Raw genomic sequence first — 6,455 nt, forward strand, 5'->3', positions numbered from 1 at the left:
TTTGATTTCGGAAGGACCCATGTGGTTCAACCCAAGGGAAGGCATTTGGCCACTGTCATGTGGCTTCATGGCCTAGGTGATAATGGAGCAAGGTACTTGACATTCCCTTTGTTTTCCTTTCTTTGGTGTGTGTTCTCTATCTGTGATTACATATTCTGAATTATGGTATTAGCAAGACTGATTTTTGGTGTTTGCGAATCTTACCCATGATTTTTAATGGCTGCTTGTTCGGTAAGTGAAGTCAAAACTAATTCCCCTGCCTTTTGGTGTTCGGGGTACAACAATGACTACTATGCATTGTTTCCTTTGATATAGTAAGATGTGCTATGTGAATTAGAATCCATGCATGTTCGCCTGATGCTCATATGTTTGTTATCTTGCTTCTCAGGAAGTTAGTTATCTATACCATCTGTGCTCGTAGGAAATCTTTGTTCATCATAGGACGTTCATTTTATTGTGCTTGAGTTGACTGCTTGCTGAGACATTGACTCAATACACATTGAGAAGTGTAAAATTTTTCTTATGATGGTAATTCGAAAATTAGTTTGTATTCTTATTGATTTTAAATGAAGGAGATTTGCTCCTGTTCTTCTTGATCCTGCAATAGAATTCACGTTTCTAAATTACAATAGCAGGATGTTTTTAGCTTAGTTAGTTGGATTTGTATCATATGTAGTTCTTTTAGTGAGAACTCAAAATGATAAAATCATTAGATTCTGATTGAGTCTTTGCTATTTTAGAGCTTTATGTAGATTTCATTTCATGCTTTAGGTTTCGTTCTATGTTTTTCTTCATGTTGTCTTTCATATTGAATAATGTTTCATGTGAATGTTAAGTGCTTGTATTAATTTGACCTCCTATGTTTCAATTTACACACATTATGATTTTATTGACTCATGCCCATCAAATGTTTGATTAAATGTCTCTTCCATTATATAGATTTTAGTTGATACACAAGGAGAGCACCATTTCAAAGTTGAAGTTGGAACTATCAGTCGTGCACAACATCGCCATTTGGTTTCTCTTGTAGGTTACTGTGTATCAGAGAATCAGAGATTGCTCGTCTATGATTATGTGCCCAATAGAACTCTTTATTACCATCTCCATAGTGAGTAATGATTTTTATTCTTTTTTTTTCGGGACCAAGTTAATTCACACAGGTCTTCAAAGTCTACCATCAAATTATATTTAGTGATGCATGTATTCCAATCCTATCTGGCATTGCTTTTGCAGGAAAAGGAAGAGCAGTAATGCAATGGACCAAGAGGGTTAAGGTCGCTGTTGGGACAGCTCGTGGAATAACATACCTTCATGAGGAGTGTAATTTCTATTTTCTTTCTTGTTCCACTCAGCTTTGTTGACTTGAAATAAATCATACATTAAATCAGAAATTTTTGTCAATCTTATTTCTTGTATCAGGTAATCCTCGGATAATTCACAGAGCTATCAAGTCCTCAAACATTTTATTAGATTACAACTTTGAGGCTAAGGCTGCCATACATCTTATTTGGTGCACTGAAACTGCCAGAACTTTGAAATAGAACTATCTACTTTGTCATCATATGTTTTAAATTCGAATGTCATTATTTACTTTGAAACAGAACTATTTAGTTTTTGTGTATAGTTGAATTCTCTTGTAAATACTAATACTTTATAATTGAATTCTATTGTTTTGGTACGAGTTTGAAATCATTAGCTGAGCTAATTAATGTTATTTTATATGTCAAATTCAAATCTAGACATGGTAAAAGAAAATTAATAGTTTTGTAAATATAAAAAAATGATTTTGTAAATATATTTTTTTTTTTATTTTTATTTTAAAAAGACAACGCTTTTAAAGCGTTGCACAAGTGTTGTCTTTGCCAAAAACAACAACGCTTTTAAAGCGTTGCAAAGATGATGTTTTTTGCAAAAAAAAATACACAATGCTTTTAAAGCGTTGTCTTTGCTACAAACGACAACGCTTTAAAAGCGTTGTCGTTGAGCAAACTTTTAACAACAGTGCCTTTAACAACGCTTTTTCAGGCACAAAGACAACGTTTTAAAAGCGTTGTCTATTAGCTTTTTTCTTGTAGTGAAATTTTCTCGCGCAGACACAAGAGCACAGAAGAAGGTTGAATCGATCACTTCATAATCACTTCATTCCATAAATATAGACATAATCATAATCATGATCACTACATAGGCTTGAATATAAGCATGTACATAAACCTAAACATAATCCTTACATAGACATGCATATAAACATATACATAAACATGATCACTACATAAGTATAGAATGCAAATATTAACAGGTGCATCATCGTAAGTGGCTTAATTTCCTAAGCATTTAAGGTTATCATAATGAAAAGCAAGAAGCAACATGAACTTACCTAATCTAAAGGTCTGAAATCTAGATGTAGCATATATATATATATATGATGACTATATATATAGTTATGTTCTACTTATCATGATGACTATATATATATATATAGTCATCATGATAGGTAGAACATAACTAAAAATCAAAACCTCATTTAAAGTACCTAGACATGTGTGAACTTCAAGAACTAAAATAAAACAATAATTGTTAAACCTCTCAAATAGAATTTAACCCAAGCCTTAAAGAATCCGAAACTTGGAAGTCCTACTCTATAAATTGAGCATGCAAAGATCTTTAACTTTTAAGGATAAACAAGTAGTAAAACATGAAGAAACTTGTAGTGCAACATCATAATAATTAACTTTTAAAAATAGAATTTAAACATACCTTTATAAATATGAAATTTACTAATTTGCAAGTTGAATTAAGCATGGAAAAGTTTCCTATCTTCTAAAGGAAACAACTAAAAGCATGGAGCTAAAAAGGTAGTCAAACATCCATATACATACCTCTTAAAAACAAGACTTAAACCTACTTTTATCATGTCCAAAACTTGCAAGGTTTATAACTTATGTTGAGCATGCATAATTTCCTAGTTCCCAAGAGTATACAAATAGAAAGTATGTGGAACTACTTGTAGAGCAAGATCATGATGACTATGGTTCTACACAGAATTTAAAACTCACTACAAATAAACTGAAACATGGGAATCCTACTCTATAATTTGATCATGCAAGGTACTCCACCTTCTAGCGTAAACACATGGAAAACATGGAGCCATTGTGGAGGTATCTTTAGGATGAACTATCCCCTAAAATCAGTGACTAAATTTAAATCTTTAGAATATGAAATCCACACTAGCTAGAGCTTGAATCAAGGTAGGGAACTTGCACCATTTATTTGGGCGAAACATGAAATCCTTAGCAAGGAAAACAAGCCAACCTTATTGTTGGAACCCCAAGGTTATTTTGGTGTGATCAACTAGTTAAATTAGATCCTGTGTGTTTTTTAACTTGGTGTCTAAGTGTGCAGGAGCTTAGGAGCACAGGTAGTCGAGCAGAAGACGCAGTTAGCGAGAAGGACGACACGCGGTGCGTCCGAGGGACGAGGCATTGCGGAAGAGTACGCCGGCGGACGAGAAGGAAGTGTGCGATGGTTCCGAAGGACGAGAAGCCGGAGCGGAAGACTGCTCGAGGAGCAAGAGACGCAATTAGCAAGAAGGTCGGCACGGGGTGCGACCGAGGGACGAAGACTACGGATGAGTACGCTGGCGGACGAGAAGGAAGCACGCGGCGATTTCGAGGCACGAGAAACTGGAGCGGAAGCCTGCTCGAGAAGACCGGAAGTTGGGTTCGGGTGAGCCCTATTTCGGATGGCAGAGATGACCCAAGCGAGCGGAAGACTCAGTCTGAGGCGAATGAAGTCGGAGCAGAAGACCCGGGCTGGAAAAAGTCAACGAGATTGACTTTTCTAGCCAAGGCACTCAGACCCCTCCGAGGCGCCCGGACCCCTCCGGGGCGCCCGGAACCCTTCCGGGTGTCCGGAGTTGACTTTTTCACAGGATCAAGTTTTGACTCGATCTGAACATTGGGGGATAAAGTTTATCCCCAAAAGGGCGCCTAGAACCCTCAGGGGATAAATATAGCCTTGGTCCAGAAGCTTTTTAATAATCAGAACTCAGACAATTCTTTCAACATTTGTACTCCGTTTGTAGTTTAGCTTCTTTTTGTGCGCTTTATTACTGTAAGAGGCTTCTCCGCCTGAAGGAGATAGTAGTGTGATTATCTTCCTTGGATTAACAACCTCCCTGATTGTAACCAAGTCAAATATGGTGTGCCTCGTCTTTTCTGATTTACTTTCTGCTTTCATTATTTTACAAGTGTTAGTTTAAGAGTTCGAGAAGGGTTGTGTTTTATTTTTCAGGTTATTCAACCCCCCTTCTAGCCGGCCGCCGCGGTTCAACACTTACAAGCTATAAAATTCCCAAACTTCACAAGATTATAGAAACTAAACTAGAACACTAACATAATTGAAACCATGCACAATTCATATGGTGCGAAACATGATATCATAGCAAGAAAACAAACCAAAACCTTATGAGCCATAAAAGTCCGAAACTACACAAGACATAGAGGCTAATTTAAACAATAACATGGTTGAGGACATTTTTAGAGTATATACTAAAAGCCTAGCTTTTGTATAAATATTTATTTAGAAATAAAGAATCACAATGGTCAAATACCTACATTTATTTGTTAAATGTAATTTGTTCAATTAATTTATATAGTAGACAACATGGTGTGTGGTGTCACACACAGAAGATCATGTTGTCTGTTCTTTATAAATTATAAACAGTTGCTCGCGACTAAGATGGAAAGAAACAAACCGTTGAAGTAGTCGTAGTGTAATTAAGTATTAGTTTATCTTAATTAATAAATTACACTGATACACTCTAAATGTATTGAGTAGGACCATTTTAGGTATGTTCTTTTTGTACTGACTTTATAAAAGAACTAGGCCTTAGTTATTATGGAAGTATGTGCTCTTAATCCTAATATAATAACAAACACATATATTTAGTATTTATTTCTTTGACTTATCAATGGGTGAGATTTAACTCAATAAGTCAATAAGTCCGATAAGTTGGGAAATAATATTACTTATACTGTGTGTTGTTGATTATAGAAGGAATCTGTGTCCTAGTTATCTAGGTTGAGAATGTCCTCAAGAGGAGCTCATAAGGATTGTCATGTTAAACCCTGCAGGTGGACTTAGTCTGACATGACAATGAAGTTGAGTGGTACTACTCTTGGAGCTAGATATTAATTAAGTGAGTTGTCAGTAACTTACTTAATTAATGGGCATTCATTATCTTAAACACAGGGAGACTAACACACTCATGATAAGAAGGATCGCATAATGTAATTTGGGATTGGTGCGGTAGTGCGATAATAACTCTCTAGTGGAATGAGTTATTATCGATGAACTTGAGTTGTGTGTTCGGGGCGAACATGGGATACTTAAGCTCATCGGAAGGCCAAAACTAATTTCTCCTCTAGGTCCCTGTCGTAGCCTCATTAAAGCCTCAAGTCCATCCAAATATAAGTTCATCTTGGTGTCCAAGAAGGGGGCCGACTCAATGCTTGGTGACCAAGCAAGGGCCGACCACATTGTCCGCTTAAGGGGGCCGACCCCTTGCTTGGTGCCCAAGCAAGAGGGGGCCGACCACAATAATTCAAAATAGGAGGGGTGTTTTTAAAATTTTAAAATCTTCTCTTTATAAAAAACTACAAGTTTTAAAAGAGAGATTTTAAATTTAAAAACTTTCCTTATTTGAATTAAGCCACATGTTTTAAAAGAAAGTTTAAAAGTTTTAAAACTTTCCTTTTTTAACCATCCTCATGGTTTAGAAAAAAAGGAAGAGAAGTTTTAAAATTTAAATTTTCTATCACATGTTAAAAAACGAAATTTTATAAGAGAAGTTTTAAATTTTTAAACATGATTTTAATTTTTAAAACTTTCCTTTTTTAACTCCTACTTTAGGAAATTGAAAGAGAGTTTGTAAAATTTTATAAGAGGATTTCTTCTTGTAAAATTTTATAAAAAAAATATCTCCTTCCTTATAGGGGACGACCACCCTTGCTTGGTGCCCAATCAAGGGGCCGACCAATAGGATTAAATCATCATCCAATCAAATATATGATTGGTGATTGATTCAATCAAGAGGAAAGAAAAGGAAAAATTAAAAGGGAAAAGGAAAAACATGAGGAAGATTTTAATTTTTTTGTAAAAAGTTTTTCCTTATTTGTCTTGGACAAGTATTATATAAAAGAAGGGGAGGAGAGGTTTTATGAATTAATATATTTTTTTCCTTCTCTCTAGTCTCCTCCTTAGGGCCGGCCCCTAGCTCTTTATCATGCTAGGGCCGACCACATATTGCTTGTGGTTCCTTTAAGTGGCCGGATATAAGAAGGAGGAGAAGGAGAAGAAGAAGAAGAAGGAGGAGACATCTAATTCTAGTCTCTTGCTTGTGCTCTCTCATGATGGCCGGATCTCTTCCCTTCCCTTTTCCTTGCTCTCTTTGGTTC

General features: G+C 35.8%; 1 long non-coding RNA gene across 1 annotated transcript; it reads left to right on the top strand.

The window, feature by feature from the left end:
- Positions 1-1,220: 1,220 nt before the first annotated feature.
- Positions 1,221-1,678, top strand: LOC122054221. The gene is made up of 2 exons (XR_006132605.1): positions 1,221-1,320; positions 1,420-1,678. It is a non-coding gene; the product is annotated as an uncharacterized LOC122054221 (long non-coding RNA).
- The last annotated feature ends 4,777 nt before the right edge of the window (positions 1,679-6,455 follow it).

Source organism: Zingiber officinale, chromosome 3A (genome assembly GCF_018446385.1).
Source record: "Zingiber officinale cultivar Zhangliang chromosome 3A, Zo_v1.1, whole genome shotgun sequence".
Lineage (NCBI taxonomy): Eukaryota > Viridiplantae > Streptophyta > Magnoliopsida > Zingiberales > Zingiberaceae > Zingiber > Zingiber officinale.